This window comes from Oncorhynchus mykiss, chromosome 20 (assembly GCF_013265735.2).
Source record: "Oncorhynchus mykiss isolate Arlee chromosome 20, USDA_OmykA_1.1, whole genome shotgun sequence".
Lineage (NCBI taxonomy): Eukaryota > Metazoa > Chordata > Actinopteri > Salmoniformes > Salmonidae > Oncorhynchus > Oncorhynchus mykiss.
The window spans coordinates 21,215,257-21,236,791 of record NC_048584.1 but is presented as its reverse complement, the minus strand read 5'-3'; the positions used below and the strand labels follow the sequence as shown (position 1 = coordinate 21,236,791).

At 43.3% G+C, this 21,535-nt stretch overlaps 1 protein-coding gene, 1 long non-coding RNA gene and 1 other non-coding gene across 4 annotated transcripts in view; 1 reads left to right on the top strand and 2 right to left on the bottom strand.

Annotated features, from left to right (window-relative positions):
- The window catches only part of LOC110499104 (myocardin-related transcription factor A), a 43,407-nt gene extending 40,826 nt beyond the window's left edge, over positions 1-2,581 (bottom strand). The window contains exons 1-2 of the mRNA XM_021576006.2: positions 2,467-2,581; positions 605-671 (exon numbers count right to left, since the gene is read on the bottom strand). The gene's annotated coding sequence lies outside the window, so the exon portion shown is untranslated. The remainder of the gene's footprint in view (positions 1-604; positions 672-2,466) is intronic.
- Positions 2,582-8,187: 5,606 nt separating this feature from the next.
- Positions 8,188-8,269, bottom strand: trnal-uag. Its single transcript has one exon. It is a non-coding gene; the product is annotated as a tRNA-Leu (tRNA).
- A 6,685-nt stretch (positions 8,270-14,954) lies between these two features.
- LOC110499589 lies at positions 14,955-17,357 on the top strand. 2 transcript variants are annotated; one of them, XR_005037957.1, is made up of 4 exons: positions 14,955-15,706; positions 15,797-15,910; positions 16,137-16,464; positions 16,556-17,357. It is a non-coding gene; the product is annotated as an uncharacterized LOC110499589 (long non-coding RNA). The 2 variants fall into 2 exon arrangements; XR_002469984.2 differs by having other exon boundaries at positions 14,955-15,910.
- Positions 17,358-21,535: the final 4,178 nt, after the last annotated feature.

Sequence of the window (21,535 nt, the reverse complement as noted above, 5' to 3'; positions counted from 1 at the left end):
ATAAGAGCGTCTGCTAAATGACTCGAATGTAAATATGATCTATATATTTCTATGATTTCAATACTTTTCCTACGGAGGATAAATTGTTTCATTTATAACAATGAATATGGAGTTGTCATAATAACAACGCATTATTAGAACAGTCACATTTTGGAGGTGAAGGCAATGTCACGATGTAGTTGATGACAATCCTTGAGCAGCCAAGTTATTCCTTCCCAGCACCTCTCCTGTATGAGGGTGTTGAAACATGTAGTGCATTGTGCTGACATAATAGCATGGGGAGGGACAGTGAGTTCACTGGCATTCCTCCCACTGCACGTCTACACTAGTCTGTGCAGATGTGCTCTGAACACGTTCACAAAGCAACACAGCAGGAAACCTCCCACCTGGCTGTAATGTGGGTTTTGCATCTTAGAAGTGAAAAACAGCTACACTTGATTGTCAGCTTGTCACAGAGGACAAATGCACAGTGATGACGTATGACATGATAAATCTATGAGTTACAGTCATCAATGGAAGGTAAATGGAGATCTAGCTAAGCTATATTGTGACAACAAGAGATGAGTGATGGACTGGATGTTGTAACGAGAAATGTGAACTTAACCGTTCCGCTAAATCCTTGAAAACAAATGGGATGGTTTTTCCATTTCAGCACACAGCTAGGAAAAGTGCTGAAAGAGAAGAAGGGAAAGAGATTTTCATTAGTCCAAGCACATTGCTACAAATAGGCCTAGCAACTATCCATCAATCATTGTATGCAAACTCACCACGGCATGATGCAGATCATTCATGACATGAATACAAACTAGCTAACTATTTAGGTAGCTATGCATGTAGCTGTATGGTGCAACATGATGAAGAGATACTCTCGTTTGGCCCAATAGCTGTTAACATGTCGATATCAAGGGCAATGTGTATGATTAGATAGCGTAATAGCCAACTGTGGATTTGGCTAACCACAGATGTCACGACAGCTGTCATTGGCTCATATGGCTGATAGCTAACAGCTTGTTACACAATACCCTTTGACAACAATACAATATCTACCCAGCAAACATGACCCCATGTGAGTATTTGGTAGACACGGGCTAACCCACAACAAGCCCAACATGGGCTAACCTACAACAAGCCCAACACGGGCTAACCCACAACAAGCCCAACCCACAACAAGCCCAACATGGCTTTCCCACACCAGTCCAACACAGGTTAACCCACACCAAGCCCAGCTTCTTCATAAATGTAGAGGTGGGGGCTCATTAGAATTGTTAGTGGTGTGGTTTGCAAATATGTTAAAGTGAAGAGAAAAAAATATTGCAGACACCATTCAAACCAATGAGTGTTTGGAACTTAAGACAATTATCTAGGAATCATTTATTTTTCAGATAGAACCTTATAGCTCTATATTTATTTTTGTGCAATCTTCCTAGTGAATTTTTAAAAGAAAAAAAGACCTTGTACATTGTCAATGACGAAGACGAAGACCGTAAAAAAAAGAAGTTCAATAAGTGCATGAGATATGACAACTAAGTTTCTCTGATAATGATATATATATATATATATGATGACAACATTGTTGTCTTTCTGATACAATGTAACAGGCAGCCGATCAAAGAGGGTGGGCTCGTTTCAGGAAAAGTGAGGGCTGCCCTTGGGGCCAATGTGGAGCCTATGAGCAAAGGCGCATCGGCTCAATGTGGGCAGCCTTCATGGGGTTAACCCGCATTGGGACCACATCCTGCCAACGTGGGCACATTTTCAAGGCAAAGTGAGGGCTACCCTCACCCCCACACTGACCCAATGTCTTTGGGGCAAATGTGGAGCCGATGAGCGAAGGCACATCGGCCCAATGTGGAAAGCCTACATGTGGCCAATATTTTTGCCCGCATTGGGCCCATATTGTCATTGTGCCAATGTGGACATATTGGCTCGGTATCTAGGCTAGTTAACTACGCAGTGGGCGCTCACCTGAAAATTGTCCAACGCAGAACTATTGAATAACGAAATCCAATACCTCCACAACAGCAAAATAAAAGTGGTTTAAGCGAATCTATCAACAGTAAAACTAGACAAGTCCACCTCCCGGCTCCAGACAGCTAATGTTAGCAACAAGAAATAGCTAGCTTAGCATCTGATGCTAGCAGCTACCTGTCAGTCTAGTCACGCGGTGGTAATATCGAGGTATCTTGCTCTTTGTCGTGATGTTAAAGATTTAATTAATGCGTTCTCTCATTAGCTACTCATCACTGTCGCTATTATTGTTTTTAACGAGGTTAAAAGCCTTTGGCTTTAGTGGTGCACCACTTCCGACTCACAACGGAAACTTTGACCGGAAAACCCTCCTCTCAGCTAAAAAGGCAAATCGTTACTTCCATATAGCAACAACTTGATGACCAATATCAAATATATACTCACATCTAACCACACGATAGCAACAACTTGATGACCAGTTATCAAATATATACTCACATCTAACCACACGACTGAATGAGATGTCAACTGCTTTGGGAATAATGTAGCTATGGCATAGATGTTTTTCCAGTCTTGCCTTGCATTGAAGAGAAGTTGAATCATGGCAATAAACTCTTTCTGTGTTGTGGGCTTGTGGAGTGAAATGCATGGTCTGTGGCGCCACCTACTGGTTATTTCTGATTCCTTTCCAATACTCAGGCCTGCCAGTCATCTGAGTAGATTAGATGATGGGTGAGTTTTAGCAAGCATATGGAGTTGCATAACAATACCTTATGAAGATCTGACTTTTGCGAAAGTGCTCATCATTATGATCAGATTATTTTACAAGTCTTATATGATCTTTCACTGTTCAAAGCTCTGGCCGAACAATAATACAAGTATGTGAAACAGTCTAATAAACATTCTGCAGTGAAGTGCATGAGACGCACACACTGCATAATACATTAATGTGAAACTGTGATCTGATTCCACTGACATGGCCCTGTTTGAATTATTTTTTAACCAACCGTGCTATTTTGTTTGTTTTCTCGCATTGTTTGTAACTTATTTTGTACATAATGTTGCTGCTACCATATCTTATAACCGAAAATAGCTTCTGGACATCAGAACAGCGATTACTCACCTTGAATTGGACAAATAATGTTTCATTAATGGAGTCGGACGGGAGGGATTTACTCCAGACACCCGAACAAGCCCTCATCTCCGTCATTCACAGGAGAAACAGACTGAGATTTCACGGAAGGAGATTGGGGTGCCTTGGGAGGATCAGGCGACGAGTGGCTAATCTGCCTTTGCCATCCATACTGTTAGGCAATGTACAATCACTGGAAAATAAATGGGACGAACTAAAAGCACGAACTATATGCTACCAACAGGACATTAAAAACTGTAATATCTTATGTTTCGCAGAGTAGTAGCTGAACAGCGACGTTAATAACATACAGCTGGCAGGTTATACACTGTATCGGCAGGATAGAACAGCAGCCTCTGATAAGACAAGGGGTGGCGGTCTATGTATATTTGTAAACAACAGCTGGCGCACGATATCTAAAGAAGTCTCAAGGTTTTTCCTCGCCTGAGGTAGTGTGGTCTACAGCTTATCATGAGATACTCTATCTACCTAGAGAGTTTTCATCTGTATTTTTCGTAGCTGTCTACATACCACCACAGACCGATTAAGACCACAGACCATTAAGACCGCACTCAATGAGCTGTACACCGACATAAGCAAACAGGAAAACGCTCATCCAGAAGTGGCGCTCCTAAAGGCCGGGGACTTTAATGCAGGGAAACCTCATTTCTATCAGCATGTTAAATGTGCAACCAGAGGGGGGAAACTATTCTAGACCACCTTTACTCCCCACACACAGACTCGTACAAACCTCTCCTTCACTCTCCATTTGGCAAATCTGACCATAATACTATCCTCCTGATTTCTGCTTATAAGCAAAAACTTGGTCAATAAAATTGGTCAGATGAAGGAGATGCTAAACTAAAGGACTGTTTTGCTAGCACAGACTGGAATATGTTCCGGGATTCTTCCGATGGCATTGAGGAGTACACCACATCAGTCGCTGGCTTTATCAATAAGTGCATTGATGATGTCATCCCCACAGTGACTGTACGTACATAACCCAACCAGAAGCCCTGTATTACAGGCAACATCCGCACTGAGCTAAAGGGTAGAGCTGCCGCTTTCAAGGAGTGGGACTCTAACCCGGAAGCTTATAAGAAATCCTGCTATGCCCTCCAACAAACCATCAAACAGGCAAAGCTTCAATACAGGACTAAGATCGAATCGTACTACACTGGCTCCGATGCTCGTCGGATGTGACAGGGCTTGCAAACTATTACAGACTACAAAGGGAAGCACAGCTGAGAGCTGCCCAGTGACACGAGACTACCAGACGAGCTAAATAACTTCTATGCTCGCTTTGAGGCAAATAACACTGAAACATGTATGAGAGCGTCAGCTGTTCCGGACGACTGTGTGATCACGCTCTCCGCAGCCGATGTGAGTAAGACCTTTAAACAGGTCAACATTCACAAGGCCAGACGGATTACCAGGACGTGTACTGCGAGCATGCACTCGCAGTACACGTCCATGTCAGTACATGTCTTCACTGACCTTTTCAACCTCTCCCTGTCTGAGTCTGTAATACCAACATGTTTCAAGCAGACCACCATAGTCCCTGTGCCCAGGACAACAACCTCTCCCTCAACGTGATCAAGACAAAGGAGATGATTGTGGACTACAGGAGAAGGACTGAGCAAGTTGAAAGCTTCAAATTCCTTGGCGTCCACATCACCAACAAACTATCATGGTCCAAGCACACCAAGACAGTAGAAGAGGGCACGACAAAACCTATTCCCCCTAAGCAGACTGAAAAGCTTTGGCATGGGTCCTCAAATCGTCAAAAGGTTCTATAGCTGCACCATCGAGAGCATCCTGATGGGTTGCATCACTGCCTGGTATGGCAACTGCTCGGCCTTCGACCACAAGGCACTACAGAGGGTAGTGCGCACGGCCCAGTACATCACCGGGGCCAAGCTTCCTGCCATCCAGCCCCTCTATACCAGTGTCAGAAGAAGGCCCTAAAAATAGTCAAAGACTCCAGCCACCCTAGTCATAGACTGTTCCCTTGGTACCGCACGGCATGTGGTACCGGAGCACCAAGTCTTGGTCCAAGAGGCTTCTAAACAGCTTCTACCCCCAAGTCATAAGACTCCTGAACATCTAATCAAATGGCTACCCAGATGATATGCATTGACCGCCCCACACACTGCTGCTACTCTCTGTTATTGTCCATGCATAATCACTTTAATAACCAGTGCCCCTGCACATTGACTCTGTACCGGTACCCCCTGTATATAGCCTCACTATTGTTATGTTACTGCTGCTCTTTTATTATTTGTTACTTTTGTTTCTGACTTCTTTTTGTATTTTCTTAACTGCATTGTTGGTTAAGGGCTTGTAAGCAAGCATTTCACTGTAAGGTCTGTTGTATTCGGCGCATGTGACAAATAACATTTGATTTGATTGACCGGTTGGAGACCACTGCTCAAGAGCAACAAGTTAAATAATTTAGAGGCAATGCTACCAAATACTAATTAAGTATATGTAAACTTATGACCCACTGGCAATGTGATGAAAGAAATTAAAACTGAAATAAATAATTCTCTCTCTTATTATTCTGACTTTTCACATCCTTAAACTAGTGGTGATCCTAACTGACCTAAGACAGGGAATTTTTTTACGAGGATTAAATGTCAGGAATTGTGAAAACTGTGTTTAAATGTAGTTGACTAAGGTGTATGTAAACTTCTGACTTCAACTGTAGATGTGACCTAGCCATGGCAAGCTGCAGGTTGGCCACCCATGATCATGGATCTCTTATTTAGAGGGATTCACTGGAAGCCATTTGCGGCAAATTTAAATACCACAAAATAATGTTCCAGATACAGACTTATTTCTTAGCAGTAAGCATTCTAACTAATAAATTACGGAATTGTCAACAATGCCCTTGAGTGGACTCCTCTTTGTAATGACTATGCAACACCACAAGATGGCAGTAAAGTAAAGGTCTTTGTCATGGCTATTGTAGTTTCACCACTAGTCACCAGTCTATGCAACAGACATGTTTTAGAGTTCACCTGAATTACCAAGCTTTTCTAACTCGTAATTAGGGCTGTCAGAGTTCAAATCAAATTGTTTTTGTCACATGGGCCGAATACAACAGGTGGTAGACCTTACCATGAAGTGCTTACTTTACAAGCCCTTAACCAACAATGCAGTTCAAGAAAGAGTTAAGAAAATATTTACTAAATAAACTAAAGTAAAAAGAAGTAACGAGACTGTATACAATAACGAGGCTATATACAGGGGGTACCGGTACCGAGTCATCTCTGTATACCCGTCGCAAGACCCACCGGTTGATGCTTATTTATAAAACCCGCTTCGGCCTCATTCCTGCAAGTTCTGCCAGTCACATTCTCCCCAGAGCACACACATCCCTGGGTCGCTCGTCTTTTCAGTTCGCTGCAGCTAGTGACTGGAACGAGCTGCAACAAACACTCAAACTGGACAGTTTTTTTTATCTCAATCTCTTCATTCAAAGACTCAATCATGGACACTCAGTGACAGTTGTGGCTGCTTTCCGTGATGTATTGTTGTCTCTACCTTCTTGCTGCTGTCTGCTCCCAATAAATGTTTGTACCATGTTTTGTGCTGCTACCATGTTGTGCTGCTACCATGTTGTTGTCATGTTGTGTTGTTACCATGCTGTGTTGTCTTAGGTCTCTCTTTATGTAGTGTTGTCTCTCTTGTTGTGATGTGTTTTGTCCTATATAAAAAATATATTTTTTAATCCCAGCAGGAGGCCTTTTGGTAGGCCGTCATTGTAAATAATAATTTGTTCTTAACTGACTTGCCTAGTCAAATAAAGGTTACATTTAAAAAATGTGCAGGTGTACAGGTTATTTGAGGTAATTTGTACATGTTGGTAGGGGTAAAGTGACTGCTTAGATAATAAACAGAGAGTAGCAGCAGTGTAAAAACAAATGGGGGGGGGGGGGGGGGGGGGACAGGCTATGACTTGGGTGACTGGAGTCTTTGACAATTTTTTGGGTCTTCCTCCGACCCCGCCTAGTATATAGGTCCTGGATGGCAGGAAGCTTGATCCCAGTGATGTACTGGACCGTACGCACTACCACCTGTAGCGCCTTATGGTCGGATGCTGAGCAGTTGCCATACTAGGTGGTGATGCAACCAAACTGTTTGAGGATCTGGGGACCCATGCCGAATCTTTTCAGTCTCCTGCAAATGTGTTGTCGTACCCTCTTTACAAGTGTCTTGATGTGTTTGGACCATGATAGTTAGTTGGTGATGTGGACACCAAGGAACTTGAAACTCTCAACCTGCTCCACTACAGCCCCATCGATGGTAATGGGGTCTGTTCGGCCCTCCTTTTCATATAGTCCACAATCAGCTCCTTTGTCTTGCTCACATTGAGGGAAAGGTTGTTTTTCCTGGCACCACACTGCCTGGTCTCTGACCTCCTCCTATAGGCTGTCTCGTCGTTGTCGGTGACCAGGACTACCACTGTTGTGTCGTCAGGAAACTTAATGATGATGTTGGAGTCGTGTTCGGCCATGCAGTCGTTGGTGAACAGGGAGTACAGGAGGGGACTAAGTACACACCCCTGAGGGGCCACAGTATTGAGGATTAGCGTGGCATATGGGTTGTTGCCTACCCTTACCACCTTGGTGCGCCCCATCAGGAAGTCCAGGATTCAGTTGCAGTGTTTAGTCCCAGGGTCCTTAGCTTAGTGATGAGCTTTGAGGAAACTATGGTGTTGAACACTGAGCTGTAGTCAATTTTAGTGCACTCATTTGTTTTAATCGTATTGTCTGAAAGCGTTCAAAATACACTGAAAGCATTCAAAATACATAAGCCTTGAAAACAACAATGCGATGTCAAAACAAGTTGATATTTGGATGTGTGTGCTTTATCAATTTAGACTTCAATATTCTTGTAATGCTTTTTGTATAAAAAAAATCTTAATTTACAGTTCAATTTGAGAAAATGAATTGTGATTAATCACAGCAAATCCTGCAACTAACTCTTAATTTTTTGTATATTGTTTGACAGCCCTACTCTAATACATTGTTCTGTGTAGTGTAGAGATAATTAAGACCTGACGTTTAATCAAAATGTTTTGGCAGCGGTGGGATTCGAACCCACGCCATCGAAATGACTGGAGCCTAAATCCAGCGCCTTAGACCACTCGGCCACGCTACCTTCCGAAGACTTACAGCGTACAGAAACGGATTTGAATATTACAATATTTCATAGGGGTTTCCAAAAGCAATAATATTTTAGTTTTGACCTTACCTTGCCAACACAACAGACGGAGACGTCCATAACACCAGTGGTGGTAGGTTTACTTCGCTGGAAGATTGTTAACTTGTTGCCGCCAGGGACCCACCCTTTCATGGGGCTAACTACTGTAGCTAGACTTGGGCTAGAAAGTTTAGCTGCAGAATCATGCATTGCAGTCTTTTGAAATGTAGATAACCTTAGAGAAGAGAACTTCAGGTAAATATTGCGATAACAACCCCTTTCATTTGTGGCTACTTACTTGAGATCCACTTTTAACACTAACAGTTGTTTTTAATTTTGACTTTCACCACGTGGCTCACTAATGCTGCGTTCATAACCAAGATGGAAGGTGGTAATTTACCTGGATAACAGAATTTACGGAAGTTAAAACAGAATCACCTTTATTCGCCAGATACATGTGCATGTAAAGAAATTTGACTGTGAAATGGTGCTGCCACGATAAAAAAGAACATGCACACAATAAACAGAATATAGAGACAGGATATATAGACGCAGAATTTACACAAACCACATACAGTATGTACACAATGAACACCAAGCAAAAAACTAGACTACACTATAAGATACAATATGAATTGTGCATGTATAGATAGATGTACTAATAAAGACATTTACAGGATGATGTGCAAATTGTTCACCTAATACCTTTTTTGCATTATTGGTTAGGGGCTTGTAAGTAAGCATTTCACTGTTGTAGGTCTACTACACCTGTTGTATTCAGCACACGTGACAAATAAACTTTGATTTGATTTGAAATTGCAATAATCTGTGTGTGTGTGTAGGTGACCTTGTGTGTAAGAGATGGGTGCCTTTTTAGAAGTGTAACTTGGTCCCAAAAAACGCTTGATTTCGCCTAATTTTAACATTCTGTCAAAAAGAGCACGTTCCACTTCATAAAAAACATGTTTACCTGTCTCAAGAGATTAAATAAAATTTAAAAGAATACTATAGTAAGTGCCTGTTTACGTGCCAAATAAAGTCACAGGGTTGAACGTAACAGGGTTGACGATTTCATCTTAAATCAGCCATGAATCCGCTGGTGACGTGGGAATGGAAGCTTGTTATGTGCAACAGGGAGGGGCAATTGAATGCAAGCTTCACAAAAAATAAATACATGTTATATCATTTCTAGCCTGTCTATGGATAAGATGGTCGACTTGTTATGCTTGACCCGCTCAGTTTCCCTCCACAAAACACCAGAAAATGGCCAAATAGAGTAGAACCAGCTGACCTGATATAAAGAATGATAGTAAAAAGCTTTGGAGTACCTTAAATACAATTTTGGGCAAAAAGGCAAACTCAGCTCCATCATTCATTGAATCAGATGGCTTATTCATCACAAAACCAACTGATATTGACAACTACTTTAATGATTTTTTCATCGGCAAGATTAGCAAATTTAGGCATGACATGCCAGCAACAAATGCTGACATTACCCATCCAAGACTTGCCTAGTTAAATAAAAGTTCAATTAAAATTTAAAAAGTATAACTGACCAAATTATGAAAGACAAGCATTGTAATTTTGGATTCCGAAAAGTGTGTGTGGAAGTGAACAAATTATTGATCCAATACATGTTAGCTGTTGTCTACCAACAATGACAAGCCACCTGGGTCTGGCAACTTGGATGGAAAAATACTGAGGATAATAGTGGACAATATTGCCACTCCTATTTGCCATATCTTCAATCTAAGCCTACAAGAAAGTGTGTGCCCTCAGGCCTGGAGGGAAGAAAAAGTAATTCCCCTACTCAATAATGGTAAAGCCCCTTTTACTGGCTCAAATAGCCGACTAATCAGCCTGTTACCAACTTAGTAAACTTTTGAAAAAAATGTGTGTGACCAGATACAATGCTATTTTCAGTAAACAAATTGACATCAGACTTTCAGCACTCTTATAGGAATGGACATTAAACATGCACGGCACTTACACAAATGACGGATGATTGGCTGAGAGAAATTTATGATAAAAAGATTGTGGGAGCTGTTTTGTTAGACTTCAGTGCAGCTTTTGACATTATTGATCATAGTCTACTGCTGGAAAAACGTATGTGTTGTGGCTTTACACACTCTGCTATATTGTGGATAAAGAGTTACCTCTCTAACAGAACACAGAGGGTGCATATCCAACATAATCCAGATAGAATCAGGAATTCCCCAGGGCAGCTGTCTAGACCCCTTACTTTATTCAGTCTTTACTAATTAATGGCATGCCACTGGCTTTCAGTAAAGCCATTGTGTCTATGTACAGTATGCGGATGACTCAACACATTACAGATCAGCTACTACAGCGAGTTAAATTACTGCAACACTTAAAGAGTAGCAGTTAGTTTCAGAATGGGTGGCAAGAAACAAGTTAGTCCTAAATATTTCAAAAACTAAAAGCATTGTATTTGGGACTAATCATTCACAAAACCCTAAACCTCAACTAAATCTTGAAATGAATGATGTGGAAATCGAGCAAGTTGAGGTGACTAAACTGCTTGGAGTAACTCTGGATTGTAAACTGTCATGGTCAAAACATGTTGATGCAACAGTAACAAAGATGGGGAGAAGTCTGTCCATAATAAAGCGCAGCTCTGCCTTCTTAACAGCACTATCAACAAGTCAGGTCCGACAGGCCCTAGTTTTGTCACACCTGGACTACTGTTCAGTCATGTGGTCAGGTGCCACAAAGAGGGTTTAGGAAAATTGGCTCAGAACAGGTCAGCACGGCTGGCCCTTAAATGTATACTGAGCGCTAACATTAATAATATGCATGTAAATCTCTCATGGCTCAAAGTAAACGAGAGATTGACTTCATCACTACTTGTTTTTGTAAGAAGTACTGTATTGCTTTACAATTCTGGCGAAAACTTGGACAAATTTTGGGATTAAGTGAGTTAAAATCTTCCTATAAGTCACAGAGGGTACATAGAGGGATGTCAAAATGCTGAATCTTGGCACTTTAGCAAGTATAATTTATATTTAATTCTCCATGTGTTCTATATTAAAGGACACTTTGTTTCATAAAAGAGGCTTTAAATTCAATATTGGTAGGCAATTTCTACTTCAAATATCAAAGGGGCAAAAGGCACTCTTCATGGAATGACCCTCGTGCAGTTGAATCGTGCAGTGTCTATTGTGTGTTTATGTAAGCGCGCGCGTGTGTGTGTGTGTGTGTGTGTGTGTGTGTGTAAGAGAGATGGATGTGTGGAGAGTCAGTGCAAATAGTCTCTAAGGTGCAGGTCTGAGCTGATAGACAGCTAGGGTTAGGTGTTCAACAGTCTGATGTCTGATCGCCTTGTGGTAGAAGCTGTCTCGGGGGCTGTTGGTCCGAGACCCGATACTCCAATACCGTTTGCCAGATGGTAACAGAGTGGTGATAAATATACTTGTGTATTGTGTACAGTACTTACGGTTTCTACTGGCTCGCTGCCAGCTGCACAAGAAGGGGTGTGGCCAAATTCTATTTGATGTGACTATTGGCCAGAAATACTTTGTGGTTGTCAATGACGGTAAGTAATACGTGCAGGGAGTGCATGTTGCCATGGTGGACGGGTGGACCACAGGCGTGTTTAGCAGGACACAAAGTTTTAAAACATTAGTGAAATTTCACATAAAGGAAATTACTTTGATAACAGAATTTACGGAAGTTAAAACAGAATCACCTTTATTCGCCAGATACATGTGCATGTAAAGAAATTTGACTGTGAAATGGTGCTGCCACGATAAAAAAGAACATGCACACAATAAACAGAATATAGAGACAGGATATATAGACGCAGAATTTACACAAACCACATACAGTATGTACACAATGAACACCAAGCAAAAAACTAGACTACACTATAAGATACAATATGAATTGTGCATGTATAGATAGATGTACTAATAAAGACATTTACAGGATGATGTGCAAATTGTTCACCTAATACCTTTTTTGCATTATTGGTTAGGGGCTTGTAAGTAAGCATTTCACTGTTGTAGGTCTACTACACCTGTTGTATTCAGCACACGTGACAAATAAACTTTGATTTGATTTGAAATTGCAATAATCTGTGTGTGTGTGTAGGTGACCTTGTGTGTAAGAGATGGGTGCCTTTTTAGAAGTGTAACTTGGTCCCAAAAAACGCTTGATTTCGCCTAATTTTAACATTCTGTCAAAAAGAGCACGTTCCACTTCATAAAAAACATGTTTACCTGTCTCAAGAGATTAAATAAAATTTAAAAGAATACTATAGTAAGTGCCTGTTTACGTGCCAAATAAAGTCACAGGGTTGAACGTAACAGGGTTGACGATTTCATCTTAAATCAGCCATGAATCCGCTGGTGACGTGGGAATGGAAGCTTGTTATGTGCAACAGGGAGGGGCAATTGAATGCAAGCTTCACAAAAAATAAATACATGTTATATCATTTCTAGCCTGTCTATGGATAAGATGGTCGACTTGTTATGCTTGACCCGCTCAGTTTCCCTCCACAAAACACCAGAAAATGGCCAAATAGAGTAGAACCAGCTGACCTGATATAAAGAATGATAGTAAAAAGCTTTGGAGTACCTTAAATACAATTTTGGGCAAAAAGGCAAACTCAGCTCCATCATTCATTGAATCAGATGGCTTATTCATCACAAAACCAACTGATATTGACAACTACTTTAATGATTTTTTCATCGGCAAGATTAGCAAATTTAGGCATGACATGCCAGCAACAAATGCTGACATTACCCATCCAAGACTTGCCTAGTTAAATAAAAGTTCAATTAAAATTTAAAAAGTATAACTGACCAAATTATGAAAGACAAGCATTGTAATTTTGGATTCCGAAAAGTGTGTGTGGAAGTGAACAAATTATTGATCCAATACATGTTAGCTGTTGTCTACCAACAATGACAAGCCACCTGGGTCTGGCAACTTGGATGGAAAAATACTGAGGATAATAGTGGACAATATTGCCACTCCTATTTGCCATATCTTCAATCTAAGCCTACAAGAAAGTGTGTGCCCTCAGGCCTGGAGGGAAGAAAAAGTAATTCCCCTACTCAATAATGGTAAAGCCCCTTTTACTGGCTCAAATAGCCGACTAATCAGCCTGTTACCAACTTAGTAAACTTTTGAAAAAAATGTGTGTGACCAGATACAATGCTATTTTCAGTAAACAAATTGACATCAGACTTTCAGCACTCTTATAGGAATGGACATTAAACATGCACGGCACTTACACAAATGACGGATGATTGGCTGAGAGAAATTTATGATAAAAAGATTGTGGGAGCTGTTTTGTTAGACTTCAGTGCAGCTTTTGACATTATTGATCATAGTCTACTGCTGGAAAAACGTATGTGTTGTGGCTTTACACACTCTGCTATATTGTGGATAAAGAGTTACCTCTCTAACAGAACACAGAGGGTGCATATCCAACATAATCCAGATAGAATCAGGAATTCCCCAGGGCAGCTGTCTAGACCCCTTACTTTATTCAGTCTTTACTAATTAATGGCATGCCACTGGCTTTCAGTAAAGCCATTGTGTCTATGTACAGTATGCGGATGACTCAACACATTACAGATCAGCTACTACAGCGAGTTAAATTACTGCAACACTTAAAGAGTAGCAGTTAGTTTCAGAATGGGTGGCAAGAAACAAGTTAGTCCTAAATATTTCAAAAACTAAAAGCATTGTATTTGGGACTAATCATTCACAAAACCCTAAACCTCAACTAAATCTTGAAATGAATGATGTGGAAATCGAGCAAGTTGAGGTGACTAAACTGCTTGGAGTAACTCTGGATTGTAAACTGTCATGGTCAAAACATGTTGATGCAACAGTAACAAAGATGGGGAGAAGTCTGTCCATAATAAAGCGCAGCTCTGCCTTCTTAACAGCACTATCAACAAGTCAGGTCCGACAGGCCCTAGTTTTGTCACACCTGGACTACTGTTCAGTCATGTGGTCAGGTGCCACAAAGAGGGTTTAGGAAAATTGGCTCAGAACAGGTCAGCACGGCTGGCCCTTAAATGTATACTGAGCGCTAACATTAATAATATGCATGTAAATCTCTCATGGCTCAAAGTAAACGAGAGATTGACTTCATCACTACTTGTTTTTGTAAGAAGTACTGTATTGCTTTACAATTCTGGCGAAAACTTGGACAAATTTTGGGATTAAGTGAGTTAAAATCTTCCTATAAGTCACAGAGGGTACATAGAGGGATGTCAAAATGCTGAATCTTGGCACTTTAGCAAGTATAATTTATATTTAATTCTCCATGTGTTCTATATTAAAGGACACTTTGTTTCATAAAAGAGGCTTTAAATTCAATATTGGTAGGCAATTTCTACTTCAAATATCAAAGGGGCAAAAGGCACTCTTCATGGAATGACCCTCGTGCAGTTGAATCGTGCAGTGTCTATTGTGTGTTTATGTAAGCGCGCGCGTGTGTGTGTGTGTGTGTGTGTGTGTGTGTGTGTAAGAGAGATGGATGTGTGGAGAGTCAGTGCAAATAGTCTCTAAGGTGCAGGTCTGAGCTGATAGACAGCTAGGGTTAGGTGTTCAACAGTCTGATGTCTGATCGCCTTGTGGTAGAAGCTGTCTCGGGGGCTGTTGGTCCGAGACCCGATACTCCAATACCGTTTGCCAGATGGTAACAGAGTGGTGATAAATATACTTGTGTATTGTGTACAGTACTTACGGTTTCTACTGGCTCGCTGCCAGCTGCACAAGAAGGGGTGTGGCCAAATTCTATTTGATGTGACTATTGGCCAGAAATACTTTGTGGTTGTCAATGACGGTAAGTAATACGTGCAGGGAGTGCATGTTGCCATGGTGGACGGGTGGACCACAGGCGTGTTTAGCAGGACACAAAGTTTTAAAACATTAGTGAAATTTCACATAAAGGAAATTACTTTGATAACAGAATTTTCGGCAGTTAAATCAGAATCACCTTTATTCACTAAATACATATGCATGAAAAGACATTTGACTCAGTAAAATAGTCCTCCATCCCATCAGAAATGTCCCATCCACATAGTAGGGTTTTAGATCTGCAGATAGACCAAAGCCCAGTCTATTTTAAAATGACTATAGTATTTAAAAACAGATGTTATCGTTTTAGTAATGAACCTAGCTAGCTAGTAAAATGTACTTTTTTTGTCTTTCAGATGGGCGGACTGGAAGCCCAGTGACAACAGTCTGGGTCTGCTGCTGCTATTTTCCGTTGGGAAAGAGAAATGGCCCTATTTTTACCAGAAAAGGAAGCTCATCCACCATGGCAGAAGAGGAAGATCCAGACTGTTGATTGGGAAACAAGAACAAACTTTGAGGCATGTTGAGGGACCACTTGCCACGTTGTCCGAGGTGGGTTTGTGTTATGATAAACAATGCATTTTCTGTCCAGATAAAGATGATGATACAGCATTGAAAAATACCTACCAGTGCATTCCTCAGACCATCCGGTGCATGGATATCCTGTGCCAGTGTGATGACATCCTGTACCAGTATGATCTGAGCGCAAGCGTCCAGTTGTAGAGACTACAGCAGATCGAGCCTGTGGACAGACAGGTCAGTAACTCATCAAATGTGATACAACAATTCATGTGTATATTTATCTGCAGAGTATGTTTGTGTATGGTTCCAATGATTTAACATTGGGTGTTGAGGGACCACTTGTCACATTGTCCAAGGTGTGCGTATGTTATGATAATCAGTGTGTTTTCTGTCCAGATAAAGATGATGATACAGCATTGAAAAAGACCTACTACTGACCAAATGTGTCTTTGTTTTCCAGTCCAACAGGAGTGCATCCCTCAGACCATCCAGTACATGGACATCTTAGGCCAGTGTGAATCGAGCATCCAGTTATACCAGGCGGTGTCGGAGGAAGGCCCAAAAATTGTCAAAGACTCCAGTCACCCAAGTCATAGACTGTTCCCTTTGCTAACGCACAGCAAGCGGTACCAGAGTGCCAAGTCGAGGTCCAAAAGGCTCTTACCCCCAAGCCATAATACTGCTGAACAATTCATCAAATGGCCACCCGGCGTATGTGACAAACATAATTTGATTCGATTTTTGATTTGATTTGGAGACTACAGCACATCGAGCCTGTGGACGGACAGGTCAGTAACTCATCAAATATGATACAATATTGTGTAAAACACTGAATTTGTAGATGCATCAAAATCTTGACTTTATGTTCCCTTGTTTTAGACATGAGGCGTGACATACGGAACATCAGGCTCACCCCACGAGAAGCCGTGCATGATCAACGACACCCTCAGCAGGGAGATCTGCTGGCGGTGATGTACTGTACTCTCTCACTCTGGTGATAAGACATAATTTAAACATCTCAGATATAAATTCCCACTGTACCCATGATAAAATACAATGTGAATTCAGACCAGCCTTTGTGATTGAATCTACATGAACTAAATGACTTTTGGCTGCTTTGAGCAAAACTTGAATGTAATATAACTTGAATGTAATAGCCTATTGTTTGTATGATCTTTATTCCTTGTTCACTTGTTTTTCAACAATGTAATGTACAGACAGGGATGACTGGGGCCTTCAGCAAGTAAGACACAGGGGTAAAATATAATTTGAACCTCACAGATTTAAATTCCCACTGTGCCCATGATAAAGTTAACTACATTACTTTAGTTGGCTACTTTGAGCAAAACTTGTATGCAGTGGTGATTTTAGGATGTAAATCTTGGTGGGGCAAGCTCACACTGGCCTAAGATGTCCATGCACTGGACAGTCTAAAGGATGCACTCCTGTTGGACTGGAAAACAAAGACACATTTGGTCAGTGGTAGGTCTTTTTTTTATATGCATGCCAGCCAGCAAAGCCATTACACAACACAACACAAAACAATCCATCAATTGGACTATAAAGGTGACAAACAGTGCCCACAAACTGTGATGGCCTACATAAAGCTGTCCCAACAGCAGTCCCAACACCTTACAACCACTACACATGGCTGTCAGCGGAGCCTTGTCTGGCAGCAGAACAGTTAACTCAGCCTCATTTACTGCCTTTAAAAAAAACATAGCTGAAATGGCTGACTTGCTTAAAAATGTTTTGGTTTCTACTGACAATTGAGATGTACAAACTATGGCATAGGGGGACGACGAGCGGATAAGAGGCAATCCGCAATCCGCTCGAGCACCATATGTGGTCGCAGAGGTCACACTGCTGGTCGGTGCCGGGTTGGTTCCTCTGGGAATCAAGGCAGCAGGCAGGGCACTCTGGCGTCACCCCAGGCGAGTAGGCACCATTCTCATCCAGAGCCCTCTGTTGCACATATGTTTGTCTCTGTCACTTTTCCTGAATTTTCCCCGCGTTCCCAGTAGAAGGCGCTAGTAGATTCAGGCGCGGCTGGGATTTTCATTAATAAAAGTTTAGCTCATAGTTTAGGGATCCCCATCGTTCCTGTGGATATGCCTTTCCCTGTTCATGCCTTAGATAGTCGACCATTAGGGTCAGGGTTTATCAGGGAGGCCACTTCTCCTTTGTGTATGGTAACGCAGGGGGGTCACAAGGAAAATATTAGTATTTTCCTTATTGATTCTCCTGCGTATTCTGTGGTGCTAGGCCTACCCTGGTTAGCTTGTCATAACCCCACTGTTTCTTGGCCACAGAGGGCTCTCGCGGGGTGGTCGCGAGAGTGCTCAGGTAGGTGTTTAGAGTTTCCATCGGTGCTACTACGGTGGAAAGTCCTGACCAGGTCTCCACCGTGCGCATTCCCCCAGAATATGCCGATTTGGCTCTCACCTTCTGTAAAAAGAAGGCGACTCAATTACCACCCCATCGACGGGGAGATTGTGCGATAGATCTCCTGGTAGACGCTGCATTTCCCAGGAGTCACGTGTATCCCGTCGCAAGCGGAGAAGGTGGCTATGGAGACATACAGTATGTCTCCGAATCCCTGCGTCAGGGGTACATTCAGCCCTCCATTTCACCCGTCTCCTCGAGTTTCTTTTTTGTGAAGAAGAAGGATGGCGGTTTGCGCCCGTGCATTGATTATCGAGGTCTCAATCAAATCACGGTGAGATAGTTTCCCGCTAGACCTTATCACTTGATTGAGTCAATGCACGGGGCGCACTTCTTCACTAAACTGGATCTCAGGAGTGCGTACAATCTGGTGCGTTTTCGGAAGGGAGATGAGTGGAAGACGGCATTTAGCACCACCTCAGGTCATTATGAGTACCTCGTCATGCCATATGGGTTGATGAATGCTCCATCAGTCTTCCAATCATTTGTAGACAAGATTTTCAGAGACCTGCACTGGCAGGGTGTAGTGGTGTATATCGATGATATCCTGATATACTCCGCTACACGTGCCCAGCATGTGTCCCTGGTGCGCAAAGTGCAGAAATGCTTGTTCTTCCAACAATCTGTCTCCTTCCTATGGCATCGGATTTCCACGTCAGGAGTGGAGATGGAGAGCTACCGCATTGCAGCCGTGAGTAATTGGCCGACTCCCACCATGGTAAAGGAGGTGCAGCGATTCTTAGGGTTTGCCAACTACTACCGGAGGTTAATCCTGGGTTTTGGTCAGGTTGCTGCTCCCATTACCTCACTGCTAAAGGGGGGCCCGGTGAGCTTGCAGTGGTCGGCTGAAGCGAATAGGGCTTTTAGGCACCTGAATGCTCTTTACCTCGGTTCCTGTGTTGGCTCATCCGGATCCCTCTTTGCCATTCATAATGGAGGTGGACGCATTCGAAGCTGGGATAGGAGCAGTGCTCTCTCAGCGCTCAGATATGCCACTGAAGACCCGCCCCTGTGCCTTCTTTTTGAAGAAGCTCAGCCCGGCGGAGCAAAACTAAGATGTGGGGGACCGGGAACTGTTAGCTGTCGTAAAAGCCTTGAAGGCGTGGAGACATTGGCTTGAGGGGGCTAAACACCCTTTTCTCATCTGGACTGACCATCGCAATCTGGAGAACATCCGGGAAGCGAGGAGACTGAATCCTCGTCAGGCAAGGTGGGCCACGTTTTTCACTCATTTTGTGTTTACCCTCTCTTACAGACCAGACTCCCAGAACGTTGTGACACAGAGGAGCGGTCCATGGATCCCACTCCCATACTCCCAGCTTCTTGTTTGGTGGTGCCGGTAGTGTGGGAGCTGGACGCGGACATTGAGCGGGCATCACGTGCAGAGCCCTCTCCCCCTCAGTGTCCAGCTGGGCGTCTGTACATTCCGTCTGCTGTCCGCGACCGACTGATCTATTGGGCCCACACGTCACCCTCCTCTGGTCATCCTGGGATAGGTCGGACAGTGCGCTGTCTTGATGGGAGGTACTGGTGGCCCACTTTAGTTAAGGATGTGAGGATTTACGTTTCCTCCTGCTCAGTGTGCGCCCAGTGCAAGGCTCCTAGACACCTGCACAGAGGTAAGTTACAACTCTTACCCGTTCCACAACGGCCGTGGTCGCACCAGTTGGTGCATTGTTTAACTGATCTTCCACCTTCACAGGGTAACACCACGATCCTGGTCGTTGTGGATCGTTTTTCTAAGTCCTGTCGTCTCCTCCCTTTGCCCGGTCTCCCTACGGCCTTACAAACTGCGGAGGTCCTGTTTACACACGTTTTCCGGCACTATGGGGTGCCTGAGGATATAGTGTCTTATCGGGGTCCTCAGTTCACATCAAGGGTCTGGAAGGCGTTCATGGAACGTCGGGTTCTCGGTCAGCCTTACCTCAGGTTTTCACCCCGAGAGTAATGGGCAGGTGGAGAGAGTTAACCAGGATGCCCAGAACTTGCTATGCCACTCCTCCACTAACCTTTATCCCTTTCAATGTGCATTAGGGTATCAGCCGGTTCTGGCTCCTTGGCATCAGAGTCAGACCGAGGCTCCTGCGGTGGACAATTGGTTCCGGCGCGCGGAGGAAACCTGGGAGGCCGCCCACGTCAACCTTCAGCGCACCATACTGCACCAGAAAGTTGGCTCAGACAGTCACCGCAGTGAGGCCCCGGTGTTCGCACCTGGGGACAGGGTCTGGCTCTCGACCCGAAACCTGCCCCTCCGCCTGCCCTGCCGGAAGCTGGGTCCGCGGTTTGTGGGGCCGTTTAAAGTCCTGAGGAGAGTGAACGAGGTATGTTATAGGTTACATATACCCACTAATTACCGTATTAACCCCTCGTTCCATGTGTCTCTCCTCAGGCTTTTGGTGGCTGGCCCGCTCCAAGAGGCTGAAGTGCGGGATGTTACTCCGCCCCCCTGGACATCGAGGGGTCCCGACGTACTCCGTTCGATCCATCTTGGATTCGAGACGTCGGGCGAGGGGCCTTCAGTACCTCGTGGACTGGGAGGGGTACGGAGAGATGCTGAGGAGAGATGCTGGGTTCCGGTTGAGGACGTATTAGATCCTTCCATGCTGCAAGAATTCCACCGTCTCCATCCGGATCGCCCTGCAGCTCACCCTCCGGGTTGTCCCCGAGGCCGGTGTCGACGCGCAGCTGGAGCCGCGCTTCAGGGGGGGTACTGTCACGACTTCTGCCGAAGTCGAAGCCTTGCCTTGTTCGGTCGGTGCTCGGCGGTCGACGTCACCGGTCTTCTAGCCATCATTGATCCATTTTTCATTTTCCATTGGTTTTGTCTTGTCTTCCCACACACCTGGTTTCAATCCCATGCATTACATGTTGTGTATTTAACCCTCTGTTTCCCCTCAAGTCTTTGTCAGAGATTGTTCATTATTCAGTGTTGTGTTGTTTTTGTATTGGTGCGCGACGGGTCTTCGTACCCACTTTGTTTATTGTTACATTTAGTGTTTGGAGTATGTTTCATTTATTGTTATTTAATAACTCCATTACACTCAGTTTGATTCTCCTGCGCCTGACTTCCCTGCCACCTAAACACACGACTCTGACATAAAAGCTCTTACAATATTCGACGATGACATTTCTCTAAAACAGGCTATAGGTTACATGTGCACCACCAAGTCAGAACAGTAGGCTAAATTATGAAGCAAAAAGGGACCAAATTAATAGGGTGAGGCACATGGGCTACTAACAGCTTACTACACAACATACACTTAGTATTAATGTCTTAGCTACAGTATACATATCTCCCTGGCACATTACCTCATTTATGCAGCAGCATACAATTTTTTGATTCACCTTGTTGTTCTCACTTGAACAGGAAGGTGGCACGGGGGCCCTTCGTGGGCAAATTTTGTCATCAAACTT